Here is a 23596-nt window from a genome sequence, read left to right as displayed (position 1 = left end):
CGTGGAAAAGACGAATAATAAAAAAAAAAAAGAGCGATGAGCGAGATTGTGTGGGGTTCGGCAAAGCGACGGAGGGGGGAGTTGTTGAAGTTACGTCTGTGGATGTGAATAGACAGTTCTATTCTGACCATTGCGCCTTGCAGGCTAAGCGCTGTCAACCTCACTTACGACTGATTTCCGTGAAGCGTGTGTATGTGTGTGCGTGTTGTTGTGTGTGTGAAATGAGCAGCTAGTCTCGACCACCTGCTCCCTCTGGCTGCTCCTGCCACTATCAGATGTGTCACATGGAAACGGATCCCTGCAAAATCTTTCCGTTCCTCCTAGAATTCCCTTCAAATATGTGACCTTGATGGCTCATGCTGTGACATAAATATGCTGTTCTCTTTCCTGATTGGCTGTAGTGGATGCTTCAGTTACATTGTGTTTGTTTTTATTGTGAAATATGATCTTATATAGCATGATGACGTGATTCAGAGCTCACATCCAAGATCTGCGTGTGTAATCTGTGTGCATGTTTGCTGCTGTCACCTGCAGTAGGTAAATTAGCACCTGTGTGTTTGTTTAACTTTGCTTACATATGCACCATTGCTTATGGTTTTTGCTATTGTGCTGATTAAAATCAAGGCACTGTGTGCATAAGTGAGTTTGTGTTCATGTTGAATGGGAGAGGAAGTGCGTGTGTGACCATGTATGTTTGTTTCTCTGTGTGTGTCTCTGCCAGGAGGCATGGGGAGAGTTACTGATGCGTCAGCAAAGCAGAATCACGCGTCACTGTGTGTGTGTGTGTGTGCGGCGCGCGCTCAATCCGTGCATGTGGTTTCCTCCATGATTCTGTCTTTCTTGTTCCACTCCTTCTGTTACTTCTTTTTGATCTGTTAACTTTGTCTGCACACATCCTAATATATATGTTCTGAAACAGACTTTTTAAACACACTGGTTTCATTTATCCATCCAGTACATCTATGATGTGGTGGAAATGATATTTTAATTGTTTAATGACATACTCCTTTGTCTAATTGCCTAACATTTTATGTATCCTAAATAAACACAATTAAATAATGTTTTAGCTTTTTGCATAATTTAACATTACAGCTTGACTGAAACAATGAAAATATTCTGCAAGGGATGTTAACCTTGATTTGTCTTTGTTTTCTTCAAATATAATCTCATATTTCATCTCAAGCACGCTCTACATTGACGTTGTTGTTTCCTTGGCAACCAAGTACACTAACTAATAATAAATCTTTTTAAGGGCAAAATTGTTGATTTTGGTGGAAATGGTGACACAAATGAGGGACAGAAAATATATAATAATACATAATTCAAGGTGTGGTATAACAAAAGTGTGTGTGTGTGTGTGTGTGTGTGTGTGTGTGTGTGTGTGTGTGTATATATATATATATATATATATATAGAGAGAGAGAGAGAGAGAGAGAGAGAGAGATAGAGGTGCAATAATTTTACATTTTTAATAATAAATATATTTTTTTAAAAATATACTAATTACAATGGATTGTAATTAAAATAATATAATAATTAATTGTAACTATAAAGTATTAAAATTATTACATTATTAAAATTATACTTGTTTTCCTTGAAAAGAGTGTTTTCGCTTTAATATATTTAATATTTATTTAAAATATTATTTTAAAATAAATGACAATTGATATTTTGTTATATAATGCAAAAACATTCATACATTTGTAGTGTGTCTTAAGTGTCCAAATGGATTTTGGGGCACTTAAAGGAATTTAATTATGTATTTCATATGCTGTAAAAGGCTTTTTTTTTAAAGTTATTTAAAGTAATAGATGTGTGTTAGTGTTGGCTGTAGTGTATAGGGCTCTCACCCTGTGTGTGTGTGTGTGTGTGTGTGTGTGTGTGTACAATTGTGCATTGGTTGCAGGCAAGATGGCGCTGGGCCAAATGGAGTCACTGAGCTGAATACTGTGTATGTGAGTAGAGTATGAGGGTGGAATTGCCTGGGTACACTGGCCAATGGTATGGGCACTCCCTGCCTGGCTGATAATTATAGCCTAGATACTCACACAGAGACACACACACACACACCCAGATGGCAGGGACAGCCTTATGGTCCCGTGAGGATTTGTTTGGGAAGAATCACTCTTTCTGTTTTCTGAATCTGTCCTTCTGTCCCTCTTGCTCTCTCTTAGGTGAAGCGTGTGTGTGTCTGCAGGGATCCTGTCATGTGGACAGGCAGAAACTATAAAGCTAAGACCTGCAGCCATTTCAGGTACTTGGAAGAAAGGACTGTGGCATATCTGGCCTGGGGAATTCTGTCAGGAGAATTGGGAATTCTGGCACTCTGGAATATCTCAAGCTCCTTCAAGGTTATCTCGGAAAGCTCACATTGAGGATTAGAGAAAATGAGGCTGGCTGGCAAAGCTAAGTTCATTATCTGCTGGTTTTAGTGCAAATGGGTCAGTTCCTAGCTTTGATATTCATATGTTTAGCATTAGTATTAGCATTAGTATGTTCCGTCCATTTGTTTCAAATGATTATTTCTATTGCAATTTAAAGTAAAGGGCATTGCAAACATTCATGGAAATCAGTGTAATTGCAGAGCTCTGGTAATTTAGATTTTGGGTCAGTTTAATATACTTTAGTCATGAGAGTAGTTTCAGATAGGAAGGAACTGATCCTCAGCCTGAAATAAGAGTCATTTAATCATTCAGTCCTTTAAAAAGGCTTACCTACTTCCTCAGCCAATCACAGCCTCCGATGAGGCGCAGGTCAGGAAGGTGGTGGCCGTTAATGCCGTCTGCTCCTCTGAGATAAATCCTTCAACAACTTACGAATTATGAACACTGAACGGTGTCTATTTTTTTTACTTAGCATTATAATTTATTCTCTACATCCAAGCATGTTTTATTTGACATTTCCTGCTGACTGGTGTGTAAAATTCGTCAAAGCGTCAAATTGAGCGTGCTCGTTTGTTTGTATTGAGTAGAATGTTAAGGTTACAAAATGACGCCATTTGAAGCGTGAACACACATTAAAGTGCCTTTTATTCCCGATCACACGCACAGTAATTTCAGTTAAAATGCAATAACTCTATGGTGCTGATATCTGAAATTATATTTTTCCCATCTGGCTGCGATGGTGTGTGCATGCGCGTGTGTTTCTTTGAAAACAGAGACGGCTGCGTTTAAAGAAGTTCAGAGTTCAGCCTTTTTAGAAGACTGGCTAGACTGCCAATTACTCTGACTTTGTTTCCGTAGAAACGCTCAATTATGGGTAATATGCTAATAAGCAGCAAGCAGGCTGCCTCCTGTGTGAGCTGCTTTGAGTTTGTTCTTTTAATCTCCCTCTATTTCAACAGAATCAAACACTGCAAATCGACTTAAAGGATCTGTGCTAAACACAGTCCTGAAACTGTAACAGTACACGCAGCAAACACTTCAACTTTTGTAAAGAAATAAACTATGATATATATTCAGAAATTCTTTAAAGTGTGATTTACTGTAGAAAAAACAGGGGGAAAGTCACATTCTCAATTGTTTCTCCAAGACAGCGGTAGGGATAACATGAACAAATGGAGATTTTTTGCAAGGAGACTGTGCAGTGATCTCACATTTTCTCTATTGCAGTTTCAGAAGAGATCCTAACAATGGCTTAAACTCTGATTTACCAAGATAGCAAAGTCTGTAATCAGAAGTTGGAAATTTCGTTATGAACTCAAACATTTTGCCTCAGATACTTCCAAGATCAAATTATTATCCAGAGGAAACTCTTATTCCTTAGAGGCTCTTTCTTTGGTTGTGAGACTTAATGGAGGTCTTAATTATGTTTCATTTAATTATCAACAGATTTTTCTCCTTAGATAGGAGAAGTAACAGTAGACACAAATGAGGACATTTTTGGCATACAGTAAGAGTATAGAGCTGTTAAAGGTGCCCTCGAATGAAAAATTGAATTTATCTTGGTATAGTCAAATAACAAGAGTTCAGTACATGGAAAGACATACAGTGAGTCTCAAACACCATTATTTCCTCCTTCTTATATAAATCTCATTTGTTTAAAAGACCTCCGAAGAGCAGGCGAATCTCAACATAACACCGTAACAGTCGGGGTGTACGCCCCAATATTTGCATATGCCAGTCCATGTTCCCAACATTATGAAAGGCATTAGACAAGGGCAGCCAGTATGTCTGGATCTGCACAGGTGAATCAACAGACTAGGTAAGCAAGCAAGAACAATAGCGAAAAATGGTAGATGGAGCAATAATAACTGACATGATCCATAATATCATGATATTTTTAGTGATATTTGTAAATTGTCTTTCTAAATGTTTCGTTAGCATGTTGCTAATGTACTGTTAAATGTGGTTAAAGTTACCATCGTTTCTTACTGTATTCACGGAGACAAGAGCCGTCGCTATTTTCATTATTAAACACTTGCAGTCTGTATAATGTATAAACACAACTTCATTCTTTATAAATCTCTCCAACAGTGTAGCGTTAGCCGTTAGCCACGGAGCACAGCATCAAATTCATTCAGAATCAAATATAAACAATATAACAGTATACAATACTCACATAATCCGCCGCATGCATGCCGCATGCATGGCGAACACTTTGTAAAGATCCATTTGAGGGTTATATTAGCTGTGTAAACTTTGTTTATGCACTGTTCAAGGCAAGGTCGAGCTCCGTGGGCATTGAGCATGAGAATTAAAGGGCCAGTAGCCCTGAATCGGCTCATTTATAATGATGCCCCAAAATAGGCAGTTAAAAAAATGAATTAAAAAAAATCTATGGGGTATTTTGAGCTGAAACTTAACAGACACATTCAGGGGACACCTTAGACTTTTATTACATCTTTTTAAAACAAGTTCTAGGGCACCTTTAAATTAAGGTTGATAACATTGCTCAGATCATTTAGATGTATTTGATGAGACATGTTTGAGTACATATTGCAGTCTTTGCCATTTGTATTGTATGGCAGATTTTGATATCTTGAATTCTGTGCACAGTTTGAGACATTGTTGAGATCTGGAATTCTTGACGAGATGTGAGATTAAAATGAAGATCTCAAAAGGAAAATCCAAGTTTTTACTCTACAATACTGCTATAGAGGACTTTCTGTGAAGTTTCAGTGAAAAATCTGGTCCCCCACCAAAGATAATCAACCCAAAAGTTAGGGTATTTTTTAAAAAAATTGCACTTTCTTTTACTGCATTTGTATTGTATTTACCTAGGTAAGATTTCAGACTGAGACTCTAAACATTCTCATTATAATTGAGTAGAACTTTGAGTGATCTTGATCATGAGATTTGGACCTAAATTCTAAGTATTGAAGTTAAAATTATAAGGAACAAGAATGTTCAATATGTTTATATGTACATACTGTATACCTTAAAATGTGCTCTACAGGTCAAGTTTTGTTCTAAGGGCCTAGCACTATCTTTAGCTGGGAAATCAAGGTTCCCTTAAATATATAAATGTTATAATCATTATAAATTTTTGCAGTTTCATTGTAGTTATAGTGAGTTTGTGAGTGTGTTCGGTGTGTAATCAGTTTTCTTGTGATTGTGGAGGCTAATCAAGGAGAAACCAGCTGAGTTAAGAAGATCAATACTTTGCTGAAGAAAAAAGACTAATTAATCTGTGCTGTATCTTTCTTTGTGCTAAACCTTCATATATTTTTATACTAAGTGAACAAGATGCATCGATTTGTGGAGATTTGTGCCCATGTCTGTCGTGTGTCTGTAAGAATCTCTACAAACTCTCTGTGGGTTATACAGGGATCGATACGTTGATTTAGGATTGTGGACAAAGAGGATGGGCATGGATTCTCTTGTTTGTCACCGTGCTGTTGAGTGTGTTTGTGAGCGCGTGTGTGTGTGTGTATGTCAGCGGGCTCTGTTTTGGTTTGAGGCAGGGACACACACATTCACTGGCAGGCCCTCAGCAGTCGCCGCCGCTCAATTTGTGTCGGTCACAGATGATGAATAATGCATGCTGGGAAAATCTCCACCTCACCTTCTTTCCCTGAGAGAAAGAAAGAGTGAGAATGAAGGAAGTGCCCTTTGAAGGAGAACAAAATGTCTCTCTGAAGCAAAGAATTCTCTCTGTCCTCAATTTGTGTTTGAAGCAAAATGGTATTCCTTTAAAATTCAATTTCACTCTGCGCACACAGCTAATACAGGCATAATATTGCTTACTAAATCATGGAGCACAAATGCGAAAAACCTGTGTGATATTTTAAATGAATATTTCACACAAATAAAGAAAAATCATAATTTACTTACTGTAATTTTGTTCCAAACCTTCCTATCTTGCTGAATGTCCAGGCCACTCTTTTCCATACAGCTCAAAAAATTACAAGAAAGTGTCATAATTGCATCTTGACGTGATCCATTTGACTGTTCACTATATTTTGGGTCTTCTGAAACCAATCTGATGGGTTTTTGTAAGATACACACTAAAATTTCTGTCGTAGCTCTCAAATCACATTGCGTTTCCACCAAATATGCCACATCTTTGACGTCAAACCTGGCTTGATGTGTCTTGATCCACCATTTGAATGCATGTGAATGAAAATGAGAATATTTTCTAGATTATGAGCGGTTCTCATTACTTCACACTGAAACATGCAGCGAATATATTTATTTCATTAAAAGAATGGTTCACCCAAAAATGAAAATTATCCCATGATTTACTCGCCCTCAAGCCATCCTAGGTGTATATGATTATCTTCTTTCAGATGAACACAATCAGAGATATATTTAAAAATATCCTTAGTCCTCCAGGATTTATAATGGTTGTGAATGGGGGGCCGTTTTGAAGCCAAAAATAATGCATCCATCCATAAATAAAAAAGTAATCCATACGACTCCAGGGGGTTAATAAACGTCTTCTGAAGCGAAGCGATGCATTTTTGTAAGAAAAATATCCATGGATTATAAGTCTAAAACAATAATTTTTAAAGAGAAATGTCAGAGGATTTCATTATAAGAGAAGAGTTTAAATTTGTTGCACAGCCCTATTTGTTTGAACCACAAGAGGCATCTAAGCTTACGATACTCCTACATCCTGCATCAGAGGATTACTTATTTGGCGCAAATCGACATGCGCATTCTGCTTACGGTCGTCCGCCGGAAACTAGTTACAGTATTTGAATTTATAAAGTTTTAAAAATGGATATTTTTCCTACAAAAATGCATCACTTTGCTTCAGAAGGCTTTTATTGACCCCCTGGAGTTCGTATTATTGACCCCCTGGAGTTCGAGTATCGATTACTTTTTTTATGGATGGATGCATTATTTTTTACTTCAAAATGCGGCCCCCCATTCACAATCATTATAAACCTTGGAGGACTAAGGCTATTTTTAACCCTCTGGAGTATGAGGCTGATTTGGGGCCTGGAGAAGTTTTGATATGCCCTGACATTTGTGCTTTTTTCAGTTGTTCATAAACATATTAATGGAAAAAGTGTCATTACACTGTATTCAGCACAAACTAGGCTACAATAATATGTGAGGAACATGTATGTATATGTTTGTGTTTTTGAAGGAATAACATTTATGCGTGATTATTGAAAAAACAAAAAACTTAAGTCACTGAAATAAGGCCAAAAAAAGTATAGTAAATCTGTGTTTACAATACTTTAGGGTATTGGAGGTTGTAAACTAGAGTTTTTGCTTCAAAATTATGTAAAAATTATGCTGCCTGCTCCTTCATATAAAACAATATATTGATTTAGTTTTCGTAAGACACTTTTTGCCAAGAATCACAGTATGCGTGGAGGCGTGAATCACCACTGAATAATGGCTCATTCTCACCTGAGAAGACAAAAGAATTGGATAGTAATGAGCTGAAATGACTTGCATATTAATGAGGCATTTCAGTCAGGTAGGCTGTGAAAAAAACCTTCTGTGATGTCTCAAGCTCATCATGATATATGAAACATACAGAAAAATATTATTACAATATAAAGTAATGGTTTTATATTATAATTTAAAATATAATGTATTTCTGTGATGCAAAGAGTCTGAATATAGGCTTTTAGTTTAAAAGCATGCACATTTGGAGAAATATTGGATTCCCATATGCCTATGTCAATTTTCTATACAGAGGAGTTATATTTATTCAATATTCATTGTCATTACTATGAGCGCTGGTGTTTTCAATTCATCCTTGAAGTCGGAGGGCGCTCTCTGTGCATTTTTAGTCCACAAATTCATCTAAAAGAAGAAGAGGCTATTCCATGAATGGAGTTTCCAATTCATACTGCAGCCGGAGGGCGCTAAAGAAACAAAAACTATAGATTTCATCTATATAGATTCATCTATTCATCTATAGAAGAAAAGAAAACAGGAACTAACTGCATGTCTTCTAGAGCTCGCTAACCATGACTTTTACATCCAGATAAACACTTTTCAAGACAATAAATACACGATTGAGACGATGAATGCATGTATTGCCTCTGAATTTGCGTCTGAATAGCGCTGGCTCCGTGGGTGTGGCCGCATTAGCGGATAATGAGCTAAATCACGGACTTCTGACATGGCTCTCTTTTCATACAGATTACATAAACACAGAAGGTTTGTTTTCGATTTGACTTACATGATTTAAAATCTGACATCTTAACGTTTTTTTAGACATAAGTGTAATTTTTCTGTGATTAGTATTCACTAAGTTACAGTTCATTTTCTGAGAACTATCAGATTGGACTTCGTTCAGAGGGAGAGGAGAAATCACGCATCATGTTAGTTTTCTTTATTTTACAAAAAGCACAACATTTTGTTTTTACTCTGAGTGTATACAAATAAAAGAAGATATTCTATAGTTTCAATTGATATATTACTTATGTCTCTATGACAAAAAATGACGGAGTATTCTAAGTCTGTTTTGCTGCAATGTGAAAAAAACCCTGCAAAACGCGCCGGCGCGTTTTCAGACCTCAGAGTGTTAAATATATATCCGATTGTGTTCGTCTGAAACAAGATAGTCATATACACATAGGATGACTTGAGGGTAAATCATGGGATAATTTTCATTTTTGGATTAACTATCCCTTTAAATCTCAACTTTTTCAATTTAAAAAATCACACTGAACCACATCTCAATTTCGGTTTTATTCCTTTGGCATTCCACACACGAAAGTAGGTCATACAGGTTTGAAACAAGATGATAGTGAGTAAATGATGCCAAAATTAAATGATTTTTATGTTTATGCATTTCATAGAAGCATTTTTATAAATTTTCATGCCTTAACATTTATGATTCTGTTGTTGTTTACATGATATTAGGTTAGTTCGCTGTGAGATCTAACAGTTTTGTTCTAATTGTACGGTTTCTGTTTCCACAGCACATCAAATAAAGCAAAATAAAAGACCCTGTGCGCTGCCAATCAAAGCTGAACTTCACATAAATAGCATAAAACTTCTGAAATGATGTGCATGTGTGAGAGAAAGATAGAGGCGCAGAATGACAGGCAGAGTTTTGCTTCTCTGAGGAAATGAAAATAAACAAAGTGCATTTAATTCCGTGTTACACCTCAAACACCTGCACCGTGTGCGAGTGTATGTGTGTGTGTGTCTTTGTAGAACTTAAACCCTCTTTTTTTTTTTTTTTTTTCCCCGGCAGCAATGCCATTCCGACTTAAGGCTGGAAAATTATGCTCGGAAACCAACTGTGACAAAACGCTCTTACAAAATGTACCCATATCCCATGGAGACTCCAACATCAAACACATACACTCCCCTGAGAGCAGGTCACTCCTACCTGCAGGTCTCCATACATAAACATTAGACTCCTTTGAATGGAGTGAGCAAATTCGTATCCGCGTTCTACCGCGGTGAACCTGTATCAGGGGATCAGCATATATCTGTATCACTTTAAATAAAAATAACCCCAGCATGCTTTAGCTTTCTATTTTTTGGCAATAGGGCTCCCGTTTTTAACGCGGAAGCTGTCTGAAGGAAGCCGTTGTTGTTTTGAAAAGATGAGGGCCACTTAAATTTCCCTGTGATATTCCAACACACACTGCGTTTAGGTCTATAAAAGCTTCACATGAGTTCACCTTGCGCTATTTAATCCCTTTAGCTTCACTCGTACACAATAAACGTGCTGTTAAATCCATCTGTACGGCTGCTACACAGCTCTTAACACACGGACACAGAGGCAACCAAACATTCTTAACATTATCATGCCGCCCATACACACACACATACTCTCAGCCCCTCGCTATAATACGCTCTCAACACACTCCATTCATATCAACACACACTATAACAACCATAAAATCACTCAGACAGGCAGCCCTGCATTGAGTACCGACTACATTACCATCACAAAGTGGAACGTCGGAGAGAAGGCCGTAGATCCCCCCCGCCCCTCTTTTCTCTCTCTTGCACTCTGTTATTACTTGGGCTTCCCTGGTTTGGTGATCAACGTTGCAACAGAAAGACAAAGGCAAATGATATGGTGGGTTAATTGACCCGGTAGGGTCAGCCAGGGGTCATTATTTACTGCTCTATTTGAGAGAAAAAAGGGTTGGAGGCTGTGTAGACACATGGGTTGAGTCAAGAAGTGAATGTGAGCAGAAATGCACCTTATTTTATGACCTCAATTGGCATTGGTGTCCTGTTATATGTGGATTTTAGAATTCTAAAGCTTGACACATCATCATACTGTGGCTGATTATATGGCAAAATAAACTTCAACAAGAGTGATCAAAAGGGTATTGTAAAAGATAATAGAGTGAGAATGGGTATTGTATCGACGTACAGGGGTTTATTTTTCAATAATGACTGGATGACTATACATTATGCCTCTTATTATGTGAAAAAGTAAAGAAATGGACGTTAAATGTTAATTTGGCTGGAATTATTTTATATTTTTTTTATTATTTTATTATTTATAATTACTGTAATTTTTATCATTTATTTTATTATTGTATAGGAAATTGATTGTCAGTGACAACAGTAAATAAATGTTAATTAAGTTGAAATTTTTACTATTTTTTAATTATTCTATTATTTATTATTGAAAAATGTATTTAATTATTTATTTTATTATTATGTAGGACATCAACTGGCAGGAATGACTAGTTAATGGATATGAAATATTGATTTGAGTTTAAATTATTTTTGTATTTTTTATTATTTATAATTATTGTTCATTTTTATTATTTATATTATTTTATAGGAAATAGATTGTCAGGTACAGCAGTCACTGTAACCAAAATATTGAATTAAGTTAAAAAATATATATTTTAATTTTTTTAATTATTTACTTATTTATATTATTGCAATGTTAATTATTTGTTTTGATTATTATGTAGTAAATCAATTGCCATAGATGGCAGTCAGTGGACAATGTGATTTGAGGTGAAGATACGGTGCCTTGCAAAAGTATTCATACCCCTTCATTTTTTCACATTTTATGTTGCTTTCTTATGTTAAACCACTTTAAATTACTTTTTTTTTTTTTCCAAATCAATCTATACTCCATACACTATAAAAAAAAATAAAAAATAAAGATTTGTGACAACTTTTCAAATTTAATGAAAAGGAAAAACTGAAATAAGTATGTTGCGTAAGTATTTGTACCCTGAACTCGGTACTTAGATAGAGCACCTTTACAGCCTCAAGTCTTTTTAGGTATGATGCAACAAGCTTTGCACATCTGCCTTTGGGGATTTTCTGTCACTTCTCCTCAAATTCTCTCAAGCTCTGTCAGGTTGAATGGGGACCGATGGTGGACAGCCATTTTCAGGTTTCTCCAGAGATATTCGATTTTGTTCAAATTTGGGCTCTGGCTGGGCCACTCAAGGACATTCACAGAGGTGTCTATAAGCCACGCTTGCATTGTCTTAGCTGTGTGCTTAGTGTCATGGTATTGTGCAGATGTGCTCGCTTCCTCCAGACATTATGTTTGGAATGTAGGTTCATCAGACCTGAGAATCTTGTTTCTCTCATTCTGAGAGAGGTGCTTTTTTGCAAATTCCAAGTGGGTTTTCATGTGTCTTTACTGAGGACAGACTTGAGCCTGCCACTCTGCCATAAAGTCCAGATAAGTAGAGTGTTGCAGTGATGTTTATTCTTCTGTAAATTTATCCCATCTCCATATATGATCATGGAGCTCAACCAAAATGACCATCAGCTTCTTGGTCACCACTCTAACCAAAGCCCTTCTCCATCGATTGCTCTGTTTGGCCAGGAGGCCAGTTCTAGGGTGAGGCCTGGTTGTTCCAGACTTCTTTCATTGAGGATTATTACTCACCGTAATTTGTATATAGACTGAGATTACAATCGAGCTGCTATTAGCTCGATTAGCTGCTATTTCAAAAATGGCGGTCACAAGTTTCTTGTTGGTCACGGTAACCCCGCCTCCAGCCCCTGACGCAAGCAGTTCTTACTTCTAGCCCAGCAATGTTTTGGTGCTACTTACGAACCACTTTTCCTGGTTCGGAGCTGGTGCTTTGTGTGTCGAAAGACAAAAAACTGATTTGAAACTTGGCTCTGGCTCCGAACCAGCACTCAAACCTCCTTGGTGGAAAAGGGGTATCTGAGCTCTTTTATTTTGCTTTTATTTTTTAATTTTTTTTTTATTATTTTGCAAAATAGGCAGTTATTTTGACCTCATGGCTGATATGCATTTTCAGCTAGAACTTTGAGAGGTTTGTGCCTTTCCAAATCATACTAATTCAATTGAATTTGCACAGGTTTATTCCACTCGAAGTGTAGTAACATATACAAGCAATATTGGAATGCTCCTGAGCTAAATTTCAAGTGTCCCAAAAAAGGCAGTAGCCCCTCACTGCAGAATACTCGAGATCCAAGGGGCGGAGTCGGTAGGTTAAGGTATATGGAAAGTGGGAGGAGTTGGATCTAGAACCAGGGGGTGGAGATGGGTAGGTTTAGAGCCAGGGGGTGGAGTCGGGTAGGTTTAGGGTTATGGAAAATGGGAGGAGTTGGATCCCGCCCTGTGGATCTTGTGTTCTGCAGTGAGGACCATCTCAAAAAAGGGTATGAATACTTATGCAATGTAATTATTTCACTTTTTTCATTTTTAATACATTTGTAAAGCTGCCACAATCAGTTGTTTTGCTTTGTCATTATGATGCATGGAGTGTAGACTGATGTGAAAAAAAATTTAAAAAATAAGTAATTTAAAGTAGTCCTACCACGGGCAGTACAGTGGAACCTGTTGGCATTGCACTGTACCGCCCGCAGTACACATGCCTTGCAAAAGAGACCAAAACCATGCATATACTCCAAATGGTTCAAGAACAGCATGCAATTTACTTTGGGTATGCCTTTTTTAGGCATTTTAGCTAAATTTTACAGGAATGCTATAAGGGGTTAACAGAAGGCAGCAACGTACCAAAATGTGGGAAAAAAAAAAATAAAAAATGAAGGGGTACGAATATTTTCGCAAGGCACTATATTTCTGTTATTGTGTAGGAAATCCATTAAAAGGCATGACAATTATATAGTTTAGGAGTCATTATACAAAAATATTAAGGCAGAAGGTCGGGACTTCATTGCAGCTTTCATTGGCCAAAGACTGGCCAAAAGAACATCTGACCGACTTGTAAAATCATCCAAATAAATTATTCATTCAAGAAAGTTGTGCAAGTTTACTACAACAATGGCAGCGCAAACTTCACATACTTTAGAAAATCCAGCATTTAGTTGATCCTAATGAGCTCTCATTGTCACAGTTGTAAACGCAACAACTTTCTTCTTCCATGCGGTGTTTCCAGATGAACCATTAAAGAACGCGACGCACACCTCTCCCGGAAATCCTGTAGAATTCAACCAATCAGATGACGACATTTTGTGTGCCTTATGCATCAAACGTTCAGCTAATGGTCCACGGTCATGATGTCTGAGGCTGAAACTAATTGTAGAGTAGCAAAATATTCTGTTTATTTCTAAGACAGAAAGGGTGCAAAACCGATGTACAACTACAGTAAATAACTATTTTTGATACAGGGAAATAATATAAATAGACTAAAAAATGACAAAATACAAAACCTGTAGAATATAGCCTTTTCATTTATTTCATAGTGTCTGCAGTTTGACCTAACATCCTCTCCATTTTTCATTCATTTTGCTCCCGAACAGCTTTTACATCATTTTTATAGCCACACATAGGCAAGAACACGATCTCTTAAAACACACTGAATGGAATGTGATTCAATTGCACAACATTTCGCCATCAGAAATGGCTGACATTTTGCTCGTAACCTTTTCTGTCACTTTCGCCATCTCGTCTTTGTAGTTTCGCGGTTGCGCGAGATGAAAGCGTTAGTTAATGAGCCGCCTCTGTAGGGTGTGAACTGATGAAATGAAAGAGGGGAGAGAGTCTTATTGTGAAGTTTAAATGTGAGGGCAGCCCTCGGATCAGGTATTGTATTTGTACAGGCGTGCCCGCACTCGGAATAATGAAAGCCTGATGCAACTCCGAGAAAGAGTGAGCGAGAGAAAGACAGAGGGAGAGAGAAAGAGCAGAGATTTCTCCTTCACTGGGATTACACCATAACGGCATCAGCTGTGTTGAAATAGCATATGTTCATCTCTGCCTTTGTGGCATGAGATCTGCTAAAGCCAACCTGCTTTGTAGATCCTTATGGTCTTACATAAAGTTGGAAGTGATTCTGGATTTTCACCTGCATGCTGAGATCAGTTATGAGGCTGCGTCTTCATCCTGTGACCCTGCAGTCAGTCGAGCATATTGATGAGATGGTGGTTAAAACTGGCTCAGATCCTAACTAGAGTCGTGTGCATTGCATCATATATTGCAGATTTCAGGAACACATTAAGATTTAATATTTAGTGTTTCATAGAATGTTTCATAGAAGATTAACATTATAATATGCAGTAAGATTTGGCCAACATCTAACACTTGTACAGTATATAGTGTGTTACATAGCTGTTTGCGAATGTAAAAGACCTGCAAAAGTTTCACAGATCAAAGTGCATGACATTATTGTCTCACAAATGAAACAACCAATTCTGAACTGCCTGAAATGAGTCGTCAGTAAATCCAATCTTACTTCCTGCTCAAACTTACATTTGTAACAAATTTGCTCACGGTCGCCTATGGTCTTCATTGGTTGCCCGCGAACATCATCTGCCTTCACCCGCCCTCAAAAACTGTAGTTGTAGCTCATCTGAAGACACTGTTTTCTGCACTGTGAAAGCAAATCGACTTTGCATTCACTTTGAAAAGATGAGGGATCGGGCTCAAATTGATGCGGTAAAACTAATGCCATCGTTATACTGTTTGTATCACTGACAAGTGCAAAGGAAGCCTGTGGATTCAGATATGGGAATGGGCTTTCATTTCTGACACGCACTGTAAGCGGTAGACCAATCACAACAGACTGCGCCATCTGACCAATCAGAGCAGATTAGGCTCTCAGAAAGGAGGGGTTTAGAGAGACTGAATCTTTTATCGAACCATTTACACACTGTGAGAAAAGTGGTGATGCTGCAATGTGTATTATGAGAAAATTAAAGTGTTTTGGTCATAAAGAGACGGTTCTGCGTCTGTATAAACGCAATTGTAGTCAAGAAAAAAAAAGACAGAAACAGCAGTTGTGAGCAGGGTGGCCCAGCACCTCATAGCTCGCCCCTGCATTGATGACCGCTGACAGCTCAGATGAGAAGGTTGATAATCTTGGGGTTGTGCAATATATCTGTGCGGCACCAAAGTATAGTTAATATTAGGCAATTATTTCACAACCTTTATTATATACACCTCGGAAAAATACAGAGGTCCGGACCTAGGGGACATCAATTGTGGGTACGGCCCATATTTGGGCTATGTATGTTTGTGCTTATACTATCAGGCAGTTAACTTAGCAAAGGTATTTTTAGACAGTATTGGAATCAACTCTTAGCATTAGTCAAGACTTATGTGAGTTTAAAGTGAGATTAATGTAGTTGTTCCCCAAGAAGAGCATTTCAAATCTCAAAAGTCTCTTATGAGGTTTCACTTTGGTTAGCATGCTGCCTTAGAAGAGACTTAAATTGTCATTATTTGTTCACCCTCATTAATCAGACCACACTTTATTACATTTGGAGCACAAATGGTGATTTTTTTATTTTTTATTTTATATATATATATATCCCTTTCACTCTTTTCAATATAATGGAAGAGAATGAGGATTGGGGCTGCCAAGCTTCGGAAATGTCAAAACAGCATAATAAAAGTAGTCCATATGGCTTGTTTACTATATTCCAGGTCTTGTGAGGCCACAGTAGCTTTGTGTGAGAAACAGGCTGAACTATTTCAGTATTTCACACATTGGAGACGATTACAGTAAAATATTGATGGCTGTGTGAGTACAGTAGTGATCATCCAATTTGGAAGGTAGTGGTTGGGGCAAGATGGAGACATTGTATGGAGTAATGCTTCAGGCAAGTTCCTCTTTTAGTGTTTGTGTGACCATGTGTGTGTATGTGCATGACAGATGGATTCCTCGGGCTTTCTGCCCCTATGGTCTGGTACAATCCAACGCCTCGGGTCCCACTTTGAAGATAGATGTCTTAAAGTTGTCCTCATGCAATAATACACACACAAACATTCGCACAGATGGAGGAAACATAATAATTAAGACACACAAAAACAAAAAGTCTGATACAGTTCGGTGCAGTTATTGTTAACTAAAACTATTACAATTGTTTTTTTTTTTTTTTATTATTATTATTATTTAAATAAATCTAAAATAAAATTAAATAAAATATATTATATGAAAAACAAAACAAAAAAAGAAAATTAGAAATGGCAAATAAGTAAAATAAAAGAGGAAAGTTGAAGTACTAAAATGACTAAAACTGAAATATAAATAGAAAGCTAAACGGGAATATAAAAAATACAAATATTTAAAAAAAATAAAATGAATACTGAAAATATAAAAACTGGACATTGCTCACTGTATTAAACATACAAAGGGGTGAGTTCGTGTGACAAATTGTTTGAAATGTTTATCACTGAATAATGTATACTTTTTGTATTTTTCAAAAATAGTAGACAGTATGCAATGTATACTTCACAGTAAAGTCAGTGAGCTAGTATTGCATTCCAAGCATGACCCAGGACAGCTTGCACAGGATTTCCACTGGAACCTAAAGAATCCTAATAGGATCAAAGAGGAATCAAACATGATTCTACGGGATAAGCTGAAATTCTTAAATAATAAGCGGGAAAAATGGGAAATTCAGTTTATCCAGTAGGATCTTATTTGCTTCTGCGATGATTCTTTATTGATCCAGTTGAATCCTTTGGGATTGATTCCAAATAATGATGGTATGATACACATAATGGTGGAAATGGTCAAAAATGAAAAAAAAAAAAAAAAATTCTTGGGAATACCAAAACGGAAAGAGGCAGTATAGTCTGCAGAGTACTGAGGGTTACATCAATGCTTTGCAATCCCACAACAGTTCATGTCTGTTCCCCTCACACTCTGACTTCCTGTCACAGAGGTCATCATTCTCCATAATAGGAGAAGATATACATTGGTTGGAAAATTTCATTGGCCTTTGGTCAGTGTGTTTGTGAGAGAGTGTACTATTACATGCTGTTTAGAGTAAAGCTATTTATAAATCAAGAGGATGAGTTGCTGACCTGTAGAGTGTCACTGGGGACGAAAAGTTCATGGGAATCATGGGAAACCTTGTACAGTCACTTCTTCCATTCACACATAAACTCTCAACCTCTTCAGATCTTTCTCGCTTTGACTTCCTAAATCTCATTCATTTTGTCTTTTCCTTCCACAATGTATTCATCTTAAGAAAACATTTGGTCCAAATTGTGTTCATCTGGAAGTGTGTAGGCTATTAGTTGTTTGTCTTTAATTATGTAGCCTCGAGCCATACACTGAGTGCATAGACTGGACCTCACATGTCAGAGCGTCTTGTGTGCTAATTAAAAAACTGCCTCCAAAAACATTTCAGCTTGTCTTGTTGCAATAATCAGTCTTTGAGTAGAACAAGCTAACGATCAAAGAAAGTAATAAATTATTGCACAGGAATTTAAAATACTTAATAAGATCACAATCAAAAGATCCTTTTTTTTAGACTCATAGCTTTGGTAGTTGCAGTATTTTGTCTGAAAAAATTAAGATTTGATAAGTGATTATTTCTGTTAGGAGACTGGTAAGCTACCCAAATTTGCAATTACACTGAAATTTTAACACTGCTTCTGGCTATACAGCAAACAGGGTTAATGTGTTCGTTATTACCAAATGGATAGTTGATTCTAAAGAAGAACTCTTAAATCATATTGAATGAACCAAGTTCTGAGCTGTTGTACTTCTCAAATGAGCTAATGCACAGTTCTTGAACATCTTCATTTTGTGCAATGCATTTAATATCATTTTTTTTCTTTTGTAATCCATTTGCTTGAGGATGGCTTTTTTCTTTTTTCTCAGTGGTATTAATGATGTGAAACAGCAACAGACATAATGCAGAAAACATTTTGCAATTACAGTAAGTGTTATTTTGTGTTTTGATTAAGATGAGCAAAGGGTAAGACTATACTGTTATGTGGGATTCAGAAGTGTTATGTATTGGCGCCAAAGTTTAATCTGGATCAGAATGATCTGGATTTGGAAATCCCATGTTTTGCTATCCAGGATCAGGTAATGAATCTTACTTTTGTGCTGGTTTTTCAAAGCAAAATTGGATTGGATCACCTTGATCCAGATACACACTTTTTCAGATTTCCAAATCTGGATTATTTGTGTTCTATGGAGCCCCTAAAGGGACATGGTGATAGAAAAAATATGAGATTGGGGGTGGGGGGATAATTCTTTTGCATTCTCTTCCACGTAGCGTTCATCTCTTATGAATATGCCAAATGCCAATGTAGTTTACAAACAATGATTAAAAAACACTTTGAATTAAATATACTATTTTTGTTTGATATTTACAGCTGTTTGGGGATTATTTTATTGCACCAAAATCTCTTTTTTACTTTACAGTAGGTTACCAAAAGGCTAAATATGTATAGTCTAATGTCTCCTTCTAATTTATTACTTTAAAAGTTAACTAATCAAGAGCAAAATAAAAAAAAATAAATAAAAAAAAATGTGTGTGTATGTATATTAAATGATAAAAATGTTGTAGTTTTTGACCAGTTTTAAAGTTTAATTACATTTTTGTTCTTGAAATCCACCCTTGATGGGATCAGTACAGTCCAGATTTTCTGGATCAAAGGTATCCCAACACAAACTGTTGATTTTATCCAGATCCAAACTAAGATTGGATTTTGTGATCTAATCTGATTTCAGAATCCTTTTTTCCTTTTGAACAACCCATTTTCAAGATTTGATCCAATCTGATAGCCGAAATACGATCAGATTACTTTTGAACAACTGGGGCCAGTTGTTCAAAAAGTTTAATCTGGATCAGAATGATCTGGATTTGGAAATCCCATGTTTTGCTATCCAGGATCAGGTAATCCATCTTACTTTTGTGCTGGTTTTTCAAAGAAAAATTGGATTGGATCACCATGATCCAGATACACACTTGTCCAGATTACCAAATCTGGATTACCAGTGCTCTACGAAGCCCCTAAAGAGACATGATGATAGAAAGAATATGGGTTTTGAATTAAATATAATATTTTTGTTGGATATTTACAGCTGTTTGGGAGTTGTTTTATGGCACAAAAAACTTTAGGTTTAGGTAGGTTACCGAAAGGCTAAATATGTAGGTTAATGTCTACTTCTAATTTATTTAATAGTTAAACTAATCAAGAACAAAATAAAAAAATGTGTATGTATATTACATGATATAAATGTTGTATTTTTTGACCAGTTTTAAAGTTTTACTTCTTTTTCCTCCTGGAATCCACCTTGAAATCCTACCTCCTGTTGGGATCAGGATAATCCTGTTTTTTTGGATCAAAGTTATCCAAATCCTACTGACAAGTTTTGAACAACACAAACTGAAGGTTTGATCCATATTAAAACTGGACCTTGGAGATTACCATTTTGGTGAAAAGTGGAGTTGGTAATAGGCATTCCTAGTTATGAACACTACCTCCACTAAGGGTGTGTTGGACCAAAAAAGAAAATAATACATTTAGCGTTGGTTCGCTTACCATTCACACTGTAATTTTTAAGACCGAAGCTAAAGATACCAAAAAAAAAAATTGCACCAAAGGACAGAAAAAAAAAATGGTATTTTGCGATGGAACTACTTAGCAAACATCCAAAACAATGCGCTCGTTATATGTGCGCAAGTATGATGGCATTTTGACAGCTGAGATAAAATGTGTAAAGGAGTCAAAACAGTGGCAGGAATTTCTCCATTGCACACAAACGAAGATCTGCTGCAAGGAGATGCTGTTTCTGACACCTGTACCGAACTAGTCTCGCGTAGCCAGACCTTCAGATTGATGGCAGAAGGTCTGGACTCTATTGCAGCTTTCATTGGCCAAGGACCTCCGAAAAGGACGTTTGACTGACATGTAATGCAAACAATCACAGTTCGTTTTGTTCCATGTCATGTTTAGGGGCATGAAAATGTAAAGTCACTGTCCCTACAAAAACAGACCGGCGTGTATCTAATAAATTATTCATTCAAGAACGTTGTGCAAGTTCCAATCCAATGCTGAATTTTCAAAAGTATGTGAAGTTTGTGGCTACATTGTTCAGTAAACTTGATCCTGGTAAGCACTCTTTGTCACAGTTGTGAACACATTCTTCTTCCACGAGGGGGTTTGGCGTCACGGCATTTGTTTCCAGGCAGACCATCAAAGAACACGACACACACATCTCCCGGACATCCTGTAGAATTCAACTAACCAGATGATGACTTCCAAACTCCTGAAGTGTTTCCAGTTAAGTGTGCCATATGCATCAGACCTTCAGCCAATGGTCCGTGGGAGTGACGTCTGAAGCTGAGACTAGTACTGAACTATAATGGGCAATGTAGCTAATATGAGAAAAAAACAGGTATGCTTCAGCATTCTGTCCTTTTTAGGTGACATCACATCCTGTTTTTGGTTCGTTTAGATGTCTATGGTCCATGTTGCATTCATATTTCAATCGAACCGCATCAGAGTTCGTTTGAAAGAGTACTGAGGCCCATCTTTTCAGCAGTCTTGGTCCACTTGTTTGGTGCACACCAGGGTTCGGATGACAGCATTCACACATATTCAAACAAAACCAGCCTGGTCTCATTGTTAATACGTAGTTATTAATACGTAACTTTCAAAGACACAAAACATACATTTTTGTACTTTTTTGTACGTTTGAAAGGTGCTAAAATGTACAATACTGACGTAATTATGGCACTAAAACGTAAAAATACATACGTTTTTACAGCGGAAAAACGTAAAATATTTACGAATCTTTCATGTCATAAAAATATATGTATATTTTCCCTTTTTATCATTTTGTAGATAAACCCCACCCCGAACCTAAACCTACCCATTTTATACAGAATGTTAAAAGAATAAAACACAATGGACAGACATGTGTAGGAAAATTACAATTTTAGTAAAAATATCACATTAAAACGATATTTTGAGCCACTAATCCTACACCTACCCCTAAGCCTACCCATAACCATTTCTTAAAACTACATGTTATAAATAAAAGAAAAACAGGCAAGTATAATAACAATAATTTATTTATTGCGAAAATATCAAAAGTGGTACCAAAAGTAGATCAAATGATGATGAGTTCCAGTGGCAGTCCTCTCTGGCGGTAATAGTTTTTTATAGGGTACAGATCAGAATTTACCATGTCGTAACCCTTCTCGAGGGTGGCGCAGGCGCACTGGCGCTAACTTTCAAATTTGAATCATAACGAGCGCGAGCTATGATCGTGACGGTCGCTGCTGCTGAGAATGAAGATGAAGATTGATGGATAAAGGGCTGATTTTGGATCTGTTCCTTGCAAACATATGGATTCTAAAGGTATGGAGTACAGCAAACAAATAAAATGGATGTGATTTGTGAATTTATGTTGTGCTTTGGTGTATCTTATGGTTGCATTGTCAGTCGCTGCATAGGAGAAAATCGCACAGCAAACGAACTAAATATTACAAAATGGGTAAACAATTAACGTTACAGAAATTTTATTCTTTTCAAGGTTTCAAAGTGTAGTTTCGTTTAACATTATGTAATCCTCCGAAACGAGTTTGCAGCACGAACAGAAAAGTTATTTCCTATTAAGTAGATGAGTAAACTGCTTTCAATAAATTCAACTAAAAACATGTATTGATATGACAATTGAATACAACAGATTTAATTCATTAAAGCCACGATTTTAATATTAATACATGGGAATTCATTCATATATATTCACACTTTACGTTAGATGATTTACGTTTTTATTGCTGTTAATATGTAAGTATTTAAATAGACCAATTTGGTGTTTGCAAACAGCGATGACGTTTTTTATGGGCGGAGCCTACCTGGTTGCAGAAAATGACAGTTGAGCATGTAGCAGTCTATGGAAGCCACGAAATAAAAGAATAAAAAAAAGTTAATTTCGAGTTTATATCTCACAATTCTGACTTTTATTTCTCGCAAACCTGAGTTTATATCTCACATTTCTTACAAAGAAAAACAGAATTGTGAGATATACTCGTTATCCTGTCTTTTCTGAATTGCAATTTATCCCGCAATTCTTACTTTTTTCCCCTCAGAATTGTGAAATAAACTCACAATTGCGAGTTATAATGGCCGAACTGGGAGTCATAAACACGCAAATGCAAGAAATTGTGAAATAAAAATTTTATAGACTATGTTTAAAAGTTATCTGTGTAAAATGTTATAGGTTTAAATATTATGTCATGCTGTAACTGCTATGTATGTATGTCCTCTGAACTGCATATGTGAATATTATGTAGACTTACTGTTTACATCAAATTCCTGCTTTAATAGTAGACTAATCCTTGCAGGTGTCATCAGTCCAGTCTGTGAAACGTCTCCGTTTAGCTTCAAAGGACGTTTTCAACGATGGTTTTCTTTAAAAATGAAGACTATATTTTTTTGCATTCCAATTCCAACATCCAGAGGCACAACAAAACGTTTTTCTCTTATTCTGTGGATTTTGCACATTTCCCTCCAATTGCTACCGCTATTTTTCTGCAACCACTATGCGCGCGCAGCTGCAAGTGACGTAATTGTGACGTCTGCTCCAAAGAGGTCTATATGTCAGTGTTGTACGTTTTTGTGTGTATGAAAACGTAAGTAAATGTACGTGTGGTAGAACTACACTTAACGTAAAATACACACGTATTCTCATGAGATCACGTTGAACAAACTGCTATAACAGAGCAAACGCAATATTAGTTTGTTTTAATAAAGCCAAACCTGCCAAGTGTGAACACACCCTAAGATGTCATTCTATGTTGGCATTGAATCAGTTTTTATCCCACTAAAAAAATAGCATGCAAAGGACTGGGTTATTTTGACACATGGTACATGTTTACTCATTTCAGTTAGGTTCCATATTTGTGTAGATTTATTTATCTTATTTTTTCCCCATCATTTTAGATAGTAAGAGTCTAAGCCACATCTTAAGAACACCACTTACTGTGGTAAACTACTACTGCACAGCTTCCTTATTGCTTTAATTTCAGAT

At 36.6% G+C, this 23596-nt stretch overlaps 1 long non-coding RNA gene across 2 annotated transcripts in view; it reads left to right on the top strand.

The window, feature by feature from the left end:
* Positions 1 to 3458, top strand: part of LOC125272487 — an 84803-nt gene extending 81345 nt beyond the window's left edge. For both annotated transcript variants that reach the window (XR_007185853.1, XR_007185854.1), the window contains one exon: positions 2175 to 3458. This is a non-coding gene — a long non-coding RNA (uncharacterized LOC125272487). The remainder of the gene's footprint in view (positions 1 to 2174) is intronic.
* Positions 3459 to 23596: the final 20138 nt, after the last annotated feature.

The sequence above is a fragment of the Megalobrama amblycephala genome, linkage group LG7 (assembly GCF_018812025.1).
Source record: "Megalobrama amblycephala isolate DHTTF-2021 linkage group LG7, ASM1881202v1, whole genome shotgun sequence".
Lineage (NCBI taxonomy): Eukaryota > Metazoa > Chordata > Actinopteri > Cypriniformes > Xenocyprididae > Megalobrama > Megalobrama amblycephala.
This window is presented reverse-complemented; position numbering and strand designations above follow the sequence as displayed.